The sequence below is a fragment of the Microtus pennsylvanicus genome, chromosome 5, assembly GCF_037038515.1.
Source record: "Microtus pennsylvanicus isolate mMicPen1 chromosome 5, mMicPen1.hap1, whole genome shotgun sequence".
Lineage (NCBI taxonomy): Eukaryota > Metazoa > Chordata > Mammalia > Rodentia > Cricetidae > Microtus > Microtus pennsylvanicus.
The window spans coordinates 35969713-35986339 of NC_134583.1; the positions used below are offsets into that span (position 1 = coordinate 35969713).

The 16627-nt window shown below is 44.2% G+C and overlaps 1 protein-coding gene across 3 annotated transcripts in view; it reads right to left on the reverse strand.

The window, feature by feature from the left end:
* The window catches only part of Pag1 (phosphoprotein membrane anchor with glycosphingolipid microdomains 1), a 158360-nt gene that overhangs the window by 87735 nt on the left and 53998 nt on the right, over window positions 1-16627 (reverse strand). For all 3 annotated transcript variants that reach the window (XM_075971493.1, XM_075971489.1, XM_075971490.1), the window contains exon 2: window positions 10602-10657. The gene's annotated coding sequence lies outside the window, so the exon portion shown is untranslated. The remainder of the gene's footprint in view (window positions 1-10601; window positions 10658-16627) is intronic.

The following is a 16627-nucleotide window of genomic DNA, read 5'->3' on the forward strand; positions in this document are numbered from 1 at the left end:
CCATAATCCAGAAGAATCTTGAATTAATAACCACTTAGAAAGGAAAAATCAGTTTTCCAATTGAGTCTCATTTAGGTACACAAACCACACATAAGGGCAGGCCCCGTGCTCACCAGTAGATGGCCCACACAAAGTGAAGTCACGGATAGTTCTGGAGGATTTGTTTCACAATGCTGTCTCCCCCCACCCCACTGCACATGTGGTTTCTGGTTTTGTTTTCTCTGTGCGTGAATGTGTTCCCAGCATCTGTATGTGTTTCTTGAGCTTTTTCTTTGACTTTCCCCCCATCTGTTTATTTTGTTCCATCCTGACTTGTTTTTATTTTATCTTATTGTATTATCTTCTTGGGTGCTTGTTTGTATTCTAATGAGAGAAAGGAAGGGTGAGGATTTGGGTGGGGAAGTAGGGAGATCTGGGAGAGGGGAAACTGTAATCATTATATACTATATGAAAAAAAATATATTTTCAATGAAAACAAAGATTTTGTGTGTGAGTGTAAAGTTTCCTTCCAGCTATCTTCCAGGAACTTACCCTGAACTTAGGCTTTTTAGAGTTGAATGTGTTTTCAATCATGAGGCATCTGTTTTTCAAGTTCACATAAAAGACAAAGATCAATAAATGCCCCAAGAGCTAAGAACTTCTAAAATGCTTAACTGTTAATTCATATGCCCAACTTTTAAATTAATATGGAAAATTAATTCTATCTAAAAACCAAACTGCAGAATGGTATTCATGCAGGTTATCGTTTTTTGAGACAAGCTCCACATGTTGATGACAAACTTCAATAAATGCGAATTCTCAGTTATCCACTTATGAGCAATAACCCACTGTCTTTAATAAAGCATAGGTATTTGTCATCTTTCAGAGGCCAGTGTTTTCTTTCCAGGATACAGTGGGTTGCTTGTGGGGATCACATCAAGAGATGCGGTGGCACTTTCAGAGGCCTTGCTGCATCTCCCTGCTAATTTAGTTTTCTTCTAAACTATACTATTGGAAATCAGCGACCAAGTCTCCCTAATGCTTTCAGGATACCGGTCTGTCAAGGTCACTACTTTAAAGTGTAGAAAATGGGTGGAGATCATTTCCCTTCCTAGAACAGGGAGTCACAAGGACCATGAGATTCAAATGTTCTTTTCTGTTTTACCTGAAGCTTTCCAATAAACATTATCTCTGGTGAACACAGGACCAACATTTTTTTTTGTTAACCTGACAAGAGTCCATAAAATTGTATTTTATAGGCTCCATAACAGCATCTCTGCTCCTTGAAAGAATAGCATGATTCATACACGTTCCAAATTATGTCTATTTTGCATAAATGAAGTAGACTCTACAGAAAAAGTTGGGCTCATTATCATGTAAAATACAGCCATTAGTAGAAAATGTAGTAATTATATTCCCAGACAGAGCAAGCTCAGGCCAGGCCACTGCACTGGAGCTGGGCAGTGAGAAGAGGGGAGAGCTGCTCACCAGGGGAAAGCAACAGTCCTAGGAAAGGCGGCTCCTCAGGCCCGTCTTCTGTCTGTCCGGTTCGTGAAGCAAAGCATGCTCTCCAGCTGGCCTGCAGGGCCAGCACCTCTGCCGCGAGTCACAGATGGCCACGTGGTTCTTGTCCAGAGCTTTTCTTATCTGGGGTTGGAAAGCTTCCGGCACTCACTGACCTCCAGCAGTTCCCGCATTAACAGACAGTGGGTGGATGTTGGTGTACCAATCCGATTCTACAAACAAACTGCAGCTGCTGATCAATGAGAGAATGTACGGTGTCCAGGACCATGGAGTCCTCAGCCAGGGGAGGTCAGGGTAAGGCTCTTTCCTGCATTAGCTGTCGGATAACCATTCATTTTGGTGGACCAGAAACAACATCTCCGCTGAAATGGCCTCGGGGAAGGCCCGGAAGATGGAGAGAGGAAAGTGTGTGGCTAGAAGGAATTGTTTAACCTACTGCCTCAGGCCAGGCACCGCCTATGCTCTGGGGACACCAGGTGGTAAGACAGGTGAGCTCTCCACTTGGCTTTCTTCTTTGTAAGGGAAGACTGACAAAAGACTAGTTACCAGCCAGCTACCAGGTGGCTGAGGAAAGTTAGCAAGGAGGAGAGAAGGAGAGAGGATGGTTGATGTTAATGGTGGCTAGGGTTCCTAAGGCATGGGGATTAGGGATGCTCTCTAAGGTAACAGTGAAGCTGAGATTTGAATGGCAAGAAGGAGCCATCTGGGGCTCTTGGAGATGGCTCAGCAGTTAGGAGCATGCACCACCCTTGCGCAGGACCTGAGTTCAATTCCCAGCACTCACGCTGGATGATTCACAAGAGTATAACTCCAGCTCCAGGTGATCTGACACTCTATTCTGGTCTCCACAGCACAAGCATGTGCGTGTGTGTGCACACACAATTGAAAATAAAACTAAATCTTAAAACAAAAGCAAAATCAAGGTTTTCAACCTATAAAAGCTATCCTTGAGCAGGGTGGTGGTGGTATACACCTTTAATCCCAGAACTCCAGAGGCAGAGACAGGTGGAGTTTGAGGCCAGCGTGGTCTACAAGAGCTAGTTCTAGGATAGCCAGGGATGTTACACAGAGAAACTTTGTCTTGAAAAATCATAAAAAAGCTATCTTTGATGAGAAGAGGGATGACAGTGGTAATCTAGAAAGGCATGGCCTTGTCTTCTTATTGAGCTGTTTCTTTGTCTATGTGTGTGTGTTTGAGGCACATTTTCAAGTATCAAATTGTTTATCAGATTATATGAAAGGGCTATAGAACAAAATAATTCAAAATGAGAAAACAGTAACTAGAACCCAGTCACTACCTTTTAGCTAACAACATCACAGATGTCATCAAAGTATCCCTAGTCCTCGTAGTCACCATGCCTATCAGCAGAGGCTCAGAAACACACAATAAATAACCTGTTTGGTTCAGTGATTTTTCTGGCAATACCTTTAACTCCATAAACACACTGTGTGTTCTTCCTCTTCTGCTGAGAGAAATGCACGACAGCCACTGCTTGCAGACATCAGGACAGAGTTGGTTAAGGACTAGGCTGGTAAAGTGGTAGACCCGCATGGTCTGGGAGTTTCTTGACTGTCTTGCCGTATTTTTTTTTTTATCATTCATAGATTTTTTTTTCCCTGTGGGAATTGTTGGAAGTTTTGCTCGTTTTACTGCTGGCTGATGTGTTATGGCTACAGCCATCGCAAACAGTCCTAACCTTGTCTTTATGGGAACATGTTGGCACTGGTCAACATCCACCATGGCTGACAGCATGACTGTCGTGAAGTCTACTTTAGACACTGTCAGAGGACACTAGAGCTTCGTGCTGGGCAATGCGTATGCACAGTGCATTGTGGGTATTCCTTTGAGACAGAGTAGAGGGAAAAGGGGAGGGTGATAAGACAGAGAAAAGAAAAAGATACGTAAGTAGAGGAAATGATCCGGAACTGTCCTGAGTATAAAGGTTAAAGCTTAGGCTTGGTTGACAACTTGATAGGATTTATAATCACCATGGGAACAAACTTCTCTCTCCGTGTGTGTGTGTGTGTGTGTGTGTGTGTGTGTGTGTGTGTTTCTATGATGTAGAATTACTATGGGAACAAACCTCTGACTTTGTGTGTGTGTGTTTGCAGAAAAGGTTAACTCAGAAAGGAAAATCTCTAAATGTCCTAGGTTAGGGCTGCAAACAGAGGAGAAAGTGTGTTGGACACCAGGATTCATTTCTGTGTGCTCCGTGACCGTGGATGCAGGGTGAGGTGCCTCGGGTTCCTGCTGCCATGCCCTGAAACCGTGACCAGAATAACCTCCTTCTCCCTTAGGTTGCTTTGTCAAGTGTTTAATTACAGCAAGGAGGAAAGTAACTAATACAGAGGAAGAAGTGAAATTTCAAAACCTAAAGCAAACACCCCACTGGGAGCTGGATTGTCTCTCAGAGATGTCAGACTGAGCCATTTCAGTCTGTGTGGTTTCTTCTGCTCTAGGCTCAGATAGGCCCCTAAGAGCCCGTTGTCTCCCTGTCCATACACTGACAAGGCGTTCCACCAGAGGTCTGTGCCACGAGAAAGAGCATGGGAAGCAGCTTCAGCTGCCGATGGTGGCAGCAGCAGCTGGGAGTCCTGCTCACCAGACAGGTCCACTCTTCACAGCAGAAGCTTCCGTGAGCTCCTCTGGTAAACGCCAAGGCACTGAGAACAAAAACGAAAACGCCTTCGTCACCAGTGGGAGTTGATTTCCCATAAGTGAGCTGGACCATAAGCCTAGAGAACATGAAGAGAAGGCTGTCTGGTTGCAAGGCAGAGCTGGGACTAGGAAGAGAAAGCAAACACAGAAGGAGGCAGGATTCCCCCGGGCTGTCCACCCTCTGCCTGGAGCCCCAACACTTTCCATCCAAATCCTACACCACTATCCTAAGACCTAACTCTTCAGAGTGAGAACTTCCTCTAAGTATACTCATATAAAGGCTGAGAATGCTCCAAGGCGAGAGGTCTTGGATGCATACGGAGTTGGGTAGGCACTGCTCATCCCATCCCTGCATTGGCTGCTGGGCAAAGGACACCATTAGAACGACTTCTTTGTTGCCTGCCGAGGCGACTGAGGCAGACACAGAGGAGGAGGGCTCTTCTACAGTTATGTGACACATCAACATATTAGAAACAACGCTTCACCCCAGCAGTATAAGTTCAATGTCACAGTACATTAGAAATTGGGGTGTGTTAGAAATGGCTCTTTTGATGTGACACACATCCCCCCACTGTTTCCTGGACTGATTGATGGGGTAAGAAGGGGCTAAGGAGTGAAGGGGCCCTCGAATTGAGCCAAGCACAAGGCTGAGGAGAATGACCTCTTAGCTGACACCTTAGAGAAGTTTAGAGTTAATTTTTAAGGAGGGGCAAATAACCAGAATTAAAGAAAGTAGGTTGTGTTGACAAATGTCACAAAGACCTGGCTAAAGCTGTACAGGAAACAGCCCTCAACATGATGGTGAGATTCCTAAGACCGTACCCTTTCATCTCCACATGGGTCACCCCTGGCCTTCCCACTAACGTAGACACATCAGCCAGAGACCTCCAGAGTCAGTCCTGAGAATCTGCTCTTGTTCAGCAGGAAGATGTCCATTCATACATTAGAGAGTGCTCCCAGAGCCTGGGCGAACAGCTCTAGAACACTCCCAAGCTTTGTGGTTATCAGTGTACAAAGCCGGGGCCCAGCAAAGTCCACGTGACACGCATAGCTCAGCTACTGTCATGTGCTGAGACTTATGACGCAGGAACTCAGACTGCACTCAAACCTCAGCAACGGACTAAAGCTCCAGCCCTGCAGGACACGTGGCTGCTTTCAGGGTGTGAGTCTGCATACCCAAGATGTGTCTCCCTGGTGCAGCTTTTAAGGGAGTGGGAGCACGGGAGACTGTGGAAATCAAGACGCAGTGCTTCCCAGTCTCACAAGCTGCCACTCACCGGTCTCTAAAACAGCAACCAGCGCCTATGAAGAACCTTAGTCCCAGAGAATCCAGGCACTTGCCTTAGGTCACACGGGGCCAGAAGCAGAGAAGGCGGTGTCTACGTCATCTGACTCCCACCCAGCTCTACTCTGCAAAGGTTAAAGAGTTCAGAGAAAACTAGTGTCTGGAATTCTATGTAATGATGCTCTGGACACTAGCTGCATTTTCCAGCCAATAGAAAAACAACCAGTTCAGGACACAGGGAAAATTTGACACGTAGCTTCTAAAAATAAATTCAAAAGCCAAACAGCAAGTTTTAATTTGATAAATACTTTTAGGAAAAACTTTTAGGAGTGCTGTGTTGGTTCCTTTTCCATGACAGACACCACGACCAAGGCAACCTTTATTACAGAAGAGAGAGGGGTAGGGGTCAGTCACCATCACGGTGGCAGAAGCATGATAACAAGAGCAGGGGCTGAGGGCTCACATCTCAAACCACAAAAGGAAGCAGAGAGAGCAAACTCAAAATGTTGCAGGGTCATACCTGGGAAGACCCCCTCAAACAGTGCCACCAACTGGAGACCAAGCATTCAGATGCCTGTGGATAGGAGGGACATCTCATTCAAACCACCACAGTTACGTAAGATGTATATGGCCTGGCCACACACAGAACCATCCATACGTTTTAACAAATCACCAACACTCAAAAGTATATCAGAGCGAGCACATTCACGATGAGTACCTCCTGCCCAGTGGAACCCTGGAGCCCCCTACCCTGTGAGGCAGGTAACAAGGCCTTTGCACGTGAGTTACAGACTGGGTGTCAGTAGAGGACATGGCTGCAGCTGCTCGGGCAGCTTGTGGTTCTGAGCGACCCATTGGGCAATGCAGGGTTCACTTTTCGTCACATTCCATTAAGGTCTATACGCAAAGATGCTCGGGAGACAGGGGTGGAGGCTGACATGCGCTGCGCTTCTCCTTTCACACGCGGAAGTGCAGCAGCATGCTCCTCCCGAGTCCCGAGGTCACGTGGTGCCCCCCTGGCACCAGCACATTGATTGCTGAATCTTAGTAAAGCTTTCCTGCAGCACGGTTTTTACACTGCTGTAACTCCTGTCTGACACCATCTCGGCTTTATGAATAAATACACCTACGCTCTAGGGAAACACTGATGTAAGAGGAATCAATACCTAGCCTGACCCGCGCTCTCCGGGTATCTTCGAGTTCAGTGCACCCAGTGCACAAGGCCAGGCTTGCCCCACTGACAGAGTGTATGTGCCCGCAGCATGCAGTAAGCAGCCTCCCACTGCCCCCAAACAAACACCGCCATTCCTCTTTTCTCTTAACGTAGCTGATATTTCAAAAAGGAAAGATGAGAAAGAGACAAAAGGATGGAGGAGAGAAGGGTGGCAAACTCTTGCTGACTCCATCTTGTGAGCATCTGAGAAGTAACTGTAATTCCCCTGTGTTTGTGGATGTTTTGCATCACAGCGGGGTTTATAATACTTGCTAAGGGGAGACTGGAAGGTGACTACCAACCAACTTGGCAATAGTGGTATTCTCGGGGTAATGTGCAAACCAAGAAATTTTATTTTTTCTCCAATCATCTGCAAGCGAATAGTCAATTTTTTTCTGTGATTTAGAACATAATAAATATGGGGGATGAGGCAGAAATAAAAGATTAATGAGACGGACTGCAAAGTATTCTGTTGACTGCTAGCCCAGTGATAGCTAATTTACTGATCTAGACTACTAGCCAAACCTTTCTTGCTGCTTTTGGACGCTTTTCAAGGTACAGGCAGGTTGCTATTAAAATGAACTGCTTTCAAAAGTAAAGCTAGCAGCGTAGGCTGAAATTAACCTCATGTTTCTGAGCCAAGAGGCCAAACTTCAGAGAAAGGCTGGCAAGAGCCATCATTCCCTCAGCTCTGCCGTCGCCCTCCAAGCCAAGCAGTGGACGCATTGGCTGGAGTTCTGTGGAGCCCACAGTAACCTCTGATACAAAGTCACTTCAGAAGGCCGAGGCTCCTGCCTACAATAGTATGAATTGAAAATGAATCCCATTATTTCTCCCTGGCTCCTCAAATGTTCAGCTCATCGTTGTGTTAGCTGTGGCTTCTCACAAAACACAATTTTGTTCTGGACTGAGAGCCGACACTTGCCACGGAAGGACCGATTCTGTCTAACAGAGCTCAGGGAACAGGAGATACATGTGAACGTGGGAAGCACACTTCCAAAACATAGGCGTGATAGAAGCCTATAAGTAAGTTGGGGTAATTTCAATGTTTATGCCCAAATTACGTCATCAAGTGGCCAGCATCAACGGAGGTGGTAAAGACTGGCTGAACACTTCCAAGGTTGAAAAGGTACCTGATTACAAGTTCAGAAAAGATTCAGCCAAAACTTTAGCACTGATACCAGCAAAAGAGAGAAAGAGACCTTGGATAGGTTCTGATGGTACACTCTTACAACAGACACAAAAAGCAAAGAGAAAACAAAGCTATATTGTTGACAACAAACAGTGCTTATATGAAGTCAGGGAAAGAACAGCTTGAGGTCAATCTCTTCTCATGAATATGTTTTTAAATCAGTCTCGGAGATGCTTTCATCCAAAGAAATCTGAATGCTCCAGACAGCTATTAGATGTTGTAGGTACCAAGATAGCTTTAAGCCTTGCCTTCAAGCTCAAGATCCCTAGGAAGGTCATATACAGATGATACCTGCAACAGAGTGTGTTAGAGATACAGCCAATAACTGTATGGATCCTGTGGGACCCAGAGAACCAGGGAGAGCTCCTGAGCAGATGGAAATTGAGGTGGGTCTTGAAGGTTGTTCTAGAATTAATGAGGAAAGAAGGGGCCAGAGCATTCTCAGAAGTCAGAACAGTGTGCAGAGAATGACGTGCTTGTCTTAAGAGGCATGGCATTCTGGAACACTTGAAGAAATCCAGGCCCATGGGAGCAGGGTAAGGCATGCTGGAGGGGTGCCCAGGACCGGGCCACGGGGCTCCCCAGCCAGGTGTCTGGATGGGATCTGCAGGCTACACAGGCACAGGAGTCGCTCTGTGGGGATCACAGGCAGTCCTCAGTGAGGGAGTCTTTCAGAAAAGAGCTACAGAAGCCATCAGACTGGAACTGTGTGCATGGCAAGGCCACAAGCAAAGCACTGACTGGAGGCAGCAGAGGAGACGAAGGTCAGAAAGACTTGCAATGACGATTAGTGACATAAATATGTGACCAAGTAATCAGCAGTCCTGCTCCTGGAACTTCTGCAGTATTATCTTAAATCCAGAATCTGGGGGACTGATGGGGAGGAGGCCATGCCAGGACAGAGATTTCTGGCTTGAGTCACTGGGTCAACAGGGATGCCATTAATTGGAGTATTAATTCCAGGAGAAGCAATCAGCTACAAGCAGAAGAGGAGGGAGAAGGTGGGGGAGGCAGTTTCACTGGATGCCCAGTCATTCACAGAGCTGCTTGGGACACGTAAATAGAGATTATCAGAGAACTAGGGACAGGAGTTTGGTACAACAGAGAGCAAGCTGCAAACTCACATTAATTCACAACGAAAACCAAAGACAAACAGAAACACATTTCTGTTGTAAAAAGCTTAAGAGTGAGGCCACAGGCACAAAAGGAGCAACCAGCGCTCTGCAGACAGTGGGGCTGAGGGCACTACAGATGCGTCTCATGCCTATTCCAAAATGCATGGTTCCCGACTGGAAAGTGTTCTGCACTCCAGGTCACCACTAATTATGCAAGGCAAGTTGCTCTAGTGGAAGCAGAGTGCTTTAGAGAAAGTATTTAATCCCTGAATCAAGACTCTTGTCAAATGTCGGGAGATCAGAGGAAGGCATTTGTGGAGTGCGGATAATCAAAGCCCTTAATGCACAGATTCTTAACCTCAGTTAGCTAACAAAAAGCAACTGTTTCTAGGATCTGTAACTACAGTGGGAATGACTCAGGTCTCAAACTACAATGACCCCGTTCTCCAAACAGCAAAGACTTAACTCAGAATTTCTCAACGAGTGTAAGAAAAAAATTTAATTAAAAGACAGTGGTTTATTTTTACCAAGTTCGTTCTATGAGAGGCTGGGAAAACCCCACCAGATGGACCCTTTCCCTCGTGAGTACAGAGGAACTGGATAATGGTGTGTAATGGGACCAGGTCAGGCAGGCCAGGACACTGGAGGTTTCTAAATTTTTCAAATGGGGTGGACATGACACTTCAAAGTCCAGGATTCATTTTAAAAAGTGATCATCTTGTAGTAATCTAATTGCTAAAATCGAATACAGAAAATCTTTGTGTTGACTTGGCATTTGCTCAGGCTCATGGATTTGACTCTGGATTAGATTCTGTTAACAGGCTGGCCCAGTCCAGGTCACCAGGGGATTTCTGTGTCAGTCACCACAGTCTCATGATGCAGTGGAGGGAGCTGTGTGCACTCTCTCCATCCTCCCACCAGTTAGCACTGCCATCTCACGATGAAGAAAGAGACTGAGATGGGGTAGCACTGGCCGTGGCCACAGAGGTCTCAAAGAGCGGAGTCAGATGTTGAGTCTGGTGCTGATCAAAGGGAAGCATCGTGGTGTAGAAACTGTGCCTGCTGTGTCTTGGTCCCTTGTCTTTGGATAGGAAACGCCCCACGTGTTGATGGCTCGGTCAACAGTTGGTGGAGCTTTTGAGAGGGGATTTGATTAAAGGGCTGATTCCATCAGTGGATTAACTGGTGATGGATTCACTGCTGAATGGGCCCTTCAAGAGGTGAAAGAAGAAACAGGATACTGGGGATGCCTCTGGTGGGTGGAGTTTGTCCTTATGTCCTTCCCCTCTGGCTTCCTGGCTGCGAGGAGAGAGCAGCTTTGACACCACACCCTTCAGTTGGTCTCACCATGGCCCCAAATGATGATGCTTCTGATTCAACTGTGGTCCATAACAGACCTTTCTCCCTGTTTCTCTCAGGGATGGATTAGAGCAACACAAACAGATTAGCATCAGCAGTCTCTGTGGCTGAGCACTTGTGATGTGTGGCACTTAAGATGGGCTATCTCACACTGGCTGGAGCTGCGGTCCCCAAATGAAGAACTGATGTCTGCATTCAGAGTTACACTAGAAGCAACTAGTCAACTGGTCCATATTAGAGATGATAATGTGGATGAATAAATACCCCAAACTTACCTCTCCCCAGCGCCAAAGTTGTGTTCCACTGTTGAAATCGGAGGACTCAGTTTGTTCTAGAAAGGAACAAGAGGAAAATATTTCATATTGGACTAAAACTGTAAAAATGAAGCATAACATTATTACCTTCTCTTTTACTTACTGAGTATTATGCAGTAAAGGAAGGAACTGATCAATAACTCTTTAAATTGTAGCATTTTAATATAAGTAGAAAGGAGTCCTAAAGGCAGAAGTTAAAGTGTGCTCTTAAAATAGCCAGAGTCTCGGGCAGGAGAGATAGATTTGTGGCTATGAGCACTTGTTCCTCTTGCAGAAGACCTGAGTTCAGTTTCGAGCACCAACACCATGGATTAGTGACTCAGCTGCCCATGGCTTCAGCTCCAGAGAATCAGATAGACTCTTATGACTGACATAGGAACCTGACACGCATGTGGTACATGTGTATACATGCAGACAAAACACTCATAAAATAAATCAATCTAAATGTTTTTTAAAAAATAGTCTTATATAGTACCCCATATATAAGATACATGTACACTGTACATACCACTGTATATATAAGCAAATAGAAACGATACATCAGACACATGTGGTATTTAATTATGTCAATGCCTTTCTTGATTCATTGCCTCCTTCCTCCTCTACCTCACAGACTCCCACGATAGAGGTGATTTATCATTGTCATAAACACAGACCTGGGAGATGGGCTAAGGTATCACAGATTCAGACAAAAATAGCTAAGTGAGTTGTGTGTGTGTGTGTGTGTGTGTGTGAGAGAGAGAGAGAGAGAGAGAGAGAGAGAGAGAGAGAGAGAAAGAGAGAGAGAGAGAGAGAGATTGATAGAGAGAGAGAGGAGAGCGCACATGGGAAATGAAAGGGCAGAGAACCATGTGCTAATTGCTGGCATAGATCTAGCCATGGTATTTTATTCCCTCAACTTGAAATACACTGTATTTTAACACAGCGTCTTATGTTTAAAAGTAAGATTTTATCACTTATAAAGATCCCTTTCTGCAGGAGGAGGTGTGATTCAAACTTGAGAAATTTCAACTCTAGTCTAGAATTCTGTTTTGTAGGATGGTTCTTAAGCAGACTTGGTAAGTGGCGCTGTATGGAGGTGAGTCATGGGGAGAGTGAGGGAGAGGCGCGAGCTGCTGGAAACTGCTTGGAAGACAAGCACTAAGGTAGAGAAGTGCCTCTTCTGTGCTTTTAATTTGTCCCTATTTTAATAAGCTTAAAGGGAGAAAGAAGGAACTATTCTTAGAAAGAAATTATAAGAAAACCAACGTCAGAGAGGGCGAAGAGATGCCCAGGTGAGACTTCATGGGGACCAGCAAGACCATAGCTTAGGAAGGGAAGAGAAACAGTGGTGCTCACATCAGAGAGGTATGGTCCTATGTGAGCTGCCCAGGGCAGAGCTTGCCACCCTACCCTACTTCAAAGACCCCTGGCCATGGGGTCTAAAGCCCTTGGATGTGTGCACCAAGATAAAAGGGCAGTTGAAGGTGAGAGACAGTTACTCAGCAGGAGAGGCAAGAGCGGGTAGCCTCACATCCCACTGCCTCTGTTTGCAGTGATGCAAGGCCACAGGAACTCCTCTCAGTCATCTGCTGAGGAAACTCCCAACCCAGGACTACTTAGGGCCACAACGCAGTGATACTGTGGTTCTGAGAGGTCCCCACACAAGCCAGAAAGCCCATCATTTTTAAAGGAGGGGGAATCTCAAGCTCTGAAGACAGCATCAGAAAGAAAAATCTTAGGAATGCTACTCGTACAAAGTGGAGACGGTACAGGGAGTTTCCTTGCTGACTTACTACACTGGCATGGGACAGACGGTACAGGGAGCTTCCCCTGCTGACTTACCACACTGGCGTGAACAGACGGTACAGTGAACTTCCTTGCTGACTTACCACACTGGCGTGAACAGACAGTACAGGGAGCTTCCCCTGCTGACTTACCACACTGGCATGAACAGACCCTCCCTCCCTAGCCAGGTGCCTGCTCACCCCAGCCCCCTCAGGTCATCTAGCCAACTGTCTACTTCACAGATTCTGGCCCAGGGGACTGAAAACACACTATAGAAGACACAACTGATAATCTAATTCCAGATGTCCAGGTCTCATGAGAGATATGCTCCAAAGCAGGTACACTCAATTTCATGAAACAAACATGAAGACATGTAAAGCCACAGATTAACCCCAACCCAATAATTGTGAGGGAATTTAATACCCTGCTCTCACTGATGAAGGAAGGCACAGAAGGGTGGCCCTAAGGTGACACATGCAAGACATTCCACTCACACAGTGAAGGATTCACACTTGCTCAGCAGCGCATGCAATGTCCTTCAAAACAGGCCATCCTTTGTTTGTTTGTTTTCCAAGATAGCAGTTCTCTGTGTAACCATCCTGGCTGTTCTAGAACTTGCTCTGTAGACTAGGCTGGCCTCAAACTCAGATAGGCCTGACTGTGCATACCAAGTGCTGAGATTAAAGACATGCACCATCATCTCTGGCTTCAATACTTAACAATTATAGGCAAATTGATACAACACCCTGCATTCTATCTCACCAACATAGAATAAAGCAAGACATCAACAGGAAGAGAAACTACAGGAGGCATACAAACTCATGGGCATCAAACAACACACTCTTAGATAATGAATGGGTCACTGAAGAATTCAAGAAGGAAAAATTAAAAAAAAAATCTCTAGAAGTTGAATACCAAAATCTCTGGGGTACAATGGAGACAGTTCTAAGTACATTTACAGTACTAAGTGTCTACATAAAAATTTTGAGATCTCAAATAACTAAATGAGGTACCTTAAGGCCTTGGAAAAACAAGAATAGCCCAAGCCCAAAGCAGCAGATGAAATAATAAAATCAGGGTAGAAATTAATAAAATAAAAACAAACAAAGACAATACAAAGAATCAAAATTAAAATTAGTTCTTTGAAAAGATAGAAGATTGACAGTCAAATTAACTGAGAATATCTAAAAGCAATAAAATTAGAGATGAAAAGGGAGACATCACTATACAACTCAATGAAATTCAGAAACCGTAAGGATGTCTATAAAAACCTATATTACCCTAAATTGGAAAATTTGAAACAATTGAATTTTTAGATGCAGATGATTTACCAAAATTAAACCAAGATGAAATAATTTAAACAGACCTATAGCCAACAATAGGATTGAAGCAGTGATATGAAGTCTCCTAACTAAAACATGACCAAGGACTATATGGAGTCAGAGCAGAATTCTACCAGAATGTCAAAGAAGAACTAACTGCATTACTATTCAAAACATGAAAAGAAAGAGTGCTTCCAAACTCTTTCTAGGACACCAAAACCCAGATAAAGACACAACAAGAGAGAAAACTCCAGATAATCTCCCTGATGAACATAGATGTAAAAACTCCTAATAAAACACTGACAAATACCGATCAAATGGGCTTCATTACAGGAATGCAGTGAATATTCTCGTACATATACAAATAAATGTAATTCATCAGTTAGAGGGACCCTATCAGTTCTTGAAGTCCTAGCAGAACAATACACAAGAGAGGGAAATAATGCCATGTAAATAGGAAAAGTAAGTAAAAGTATCCATACTTACAGATGATATGAATCCACACATAAGAGACCTTAAAGACTCCATGGGAAAAAACCCTCATAAAGCTGATAAACACTTCTAGCAAAATGGAAGTAGAAAAATCAATGTACAACAACTAGTAGCCTTTTTATATTCCAATGGTAAAAATACTGAAAAAGAAATTAAGAAAACTACTCCATTCACAATAGTTACCAAGAAAATAAAAAATAAAAGAAGTTTAAATCAATATAACCAAGGAAGCAACGACTTCTATGATGAAAACTTTGACACTGAAGGTAAAACTGAGGAAGACACTAGAAAACGGAAAGACCTCACATACTTACTCATGGATCAGAAGAAAAAAACATTGTGAAAGCAGCCACCCTACCAAAAGCAACCTACCAATTTCAATGAAATCTTCATCAAAATTGCATGAACATTCTTCACAGATATATAAAAATATTTAATTTATATGGAAGCACTGAAGTCCAATGATAGCTAAAGCAATCCTGAGCAAAAAGAGCACTGCAGGAGACAGCACATCCAATTCTGAGTAATACTACAGAGACGCAATAATCAAAAGGGAATGATACTGGCGCAAAAGCAGACACATAGATCATGGGAAAGAATAGAGGACTCACATGTAAGTCCACACAATTACAGTCACCTAGTTTTTGACAACAGTCCCCAAAAATACGCACCTGAGAAAAGTCAGTATCTTCAACAAATGGTGTTGGGAAACCTGGATATCAACATGTTGTAAAAAAGAAAGAAAGAAAGAAAGAAAGAAAGAAAGAAAGAAAGAAAGAAAGAAAGAAAGAAAGGAAGGAAGGAAGGAAGGAAGGAAGGAAGGAAGGAAGGAAGGAAGGAAGGAAGAAAGAAAGAAAGAAAGAAAGAACGAAAGAAAGAAAAGAAGCTGGATCCTTATATGTCCTGTTACAAAAAATTCAATTCCAAAGAGATCAAAGATCTCAATACAAGACACAATACTCCAAAACCACTGGAGGAAAATGTAGGAACTCTAGTAACGCAGGAAATAAGACCAACTTTTGACAAGTGGATCTCATGAAACTGAAAAGCAAAGGCAACCCACAGAATGGAATATTTTTCTAGCTATATGTCTGATAAAGGATCAATATCAGTATCAGTATCTATGTAAAAAACACAAATAACCAAACTCCGAAATAAAATTGGCCCAAATTTAAAAACAGGCTATGGGGCTAAACAGAGATTTCTGAAAGAAGGAATACAAATGACTGGGAAACGTTTATGACGAGCTCCATATTCCTAGTCATCAGGGGATCATATATGAAAACCACTTCAAGATTTCATCTCCTCCCAGTCAGAATGGCCACCATCAAGGATATAAATGCAGCCCTGCCGGCATGGATGTGAAGAAAGGGGTTTGTACACTGCTGATGGGAGTATAAACTAGCACAGCCATGCTGGAGATCAGCCTGGGTGCCTCAGAAACGGAAAACAGGCCCACCACACGACCACTCTCATCCTCCCAGGGCTTTACAGCCTAGAGACACGTTCCATGGTCACGGATGCTCTAGGCACAATAGGTAGGAAATGGGATCGGTCTAGACGTCCACCAGCTGATGGATGGATAATAAAAATGTGGTATACTCACAACAGGATTTAATTCATCTATAAAGAAGATAAAATTATGAACATTTCCATTAAATATATGAAACTGGAAAAATCGTTCTGAGATAACTGAGGCCCAGAGAAATACTGCGTGTTCTCCCTCATATGTAGATCCTAGTCCTGGCCTTTCGTTTGGCCTGTCTAGCTTGATGTACCTCTAGAAACCAAAGAGGGGCAGTGGTTAAGTGCTGCCTTGAGGGAAGGTGGTAGCATACAGGCGAAATGACTGCACACAAGGAGAATGCTGGGGGTGGGAAGGCTTAATCAGGGAGGAGGTGAGCAAGGAGGGAGAGGATAAGGGGACCAAATGATGTGGGCATGAGAAAGCCACATGGAAACCAACAAAGAACATAGAGAAAGTGTGGACTTATTTCTGCCAGACTGGCTGGCTCGCAGTTCCCTGGGATCTACCTGTCTCCGCCTTCCAGTGCTGTGCTTACAGATGTACACACAGCTTTTCCGTGGGCCTGGGGATCTCATGCTTGCAGGGCAGGCCCTTTATTCACTGAGTCCTCATCCTAATCCTCAAACTGCCCCTTAAAGAAGCTGGACAACTAATATAGAAAGGAGGATTTTATAAAAACCCTTGCCATTAAGCTGGAAACCAAGTGTGCTCATAAAGACTGGCGATTCTTGCTAGCGAAATGATCTGACAATGTGCTGTAATCTTACCCCGTTTTTGTCCATGGCCTGCCTCATTGTTCTCAATGTTCTCTTCCTTTGTTAGAGTCCAGTGAAAAGATGAGCTATATACACCAGTGTAAGGCTTATGCTCAATAGGAC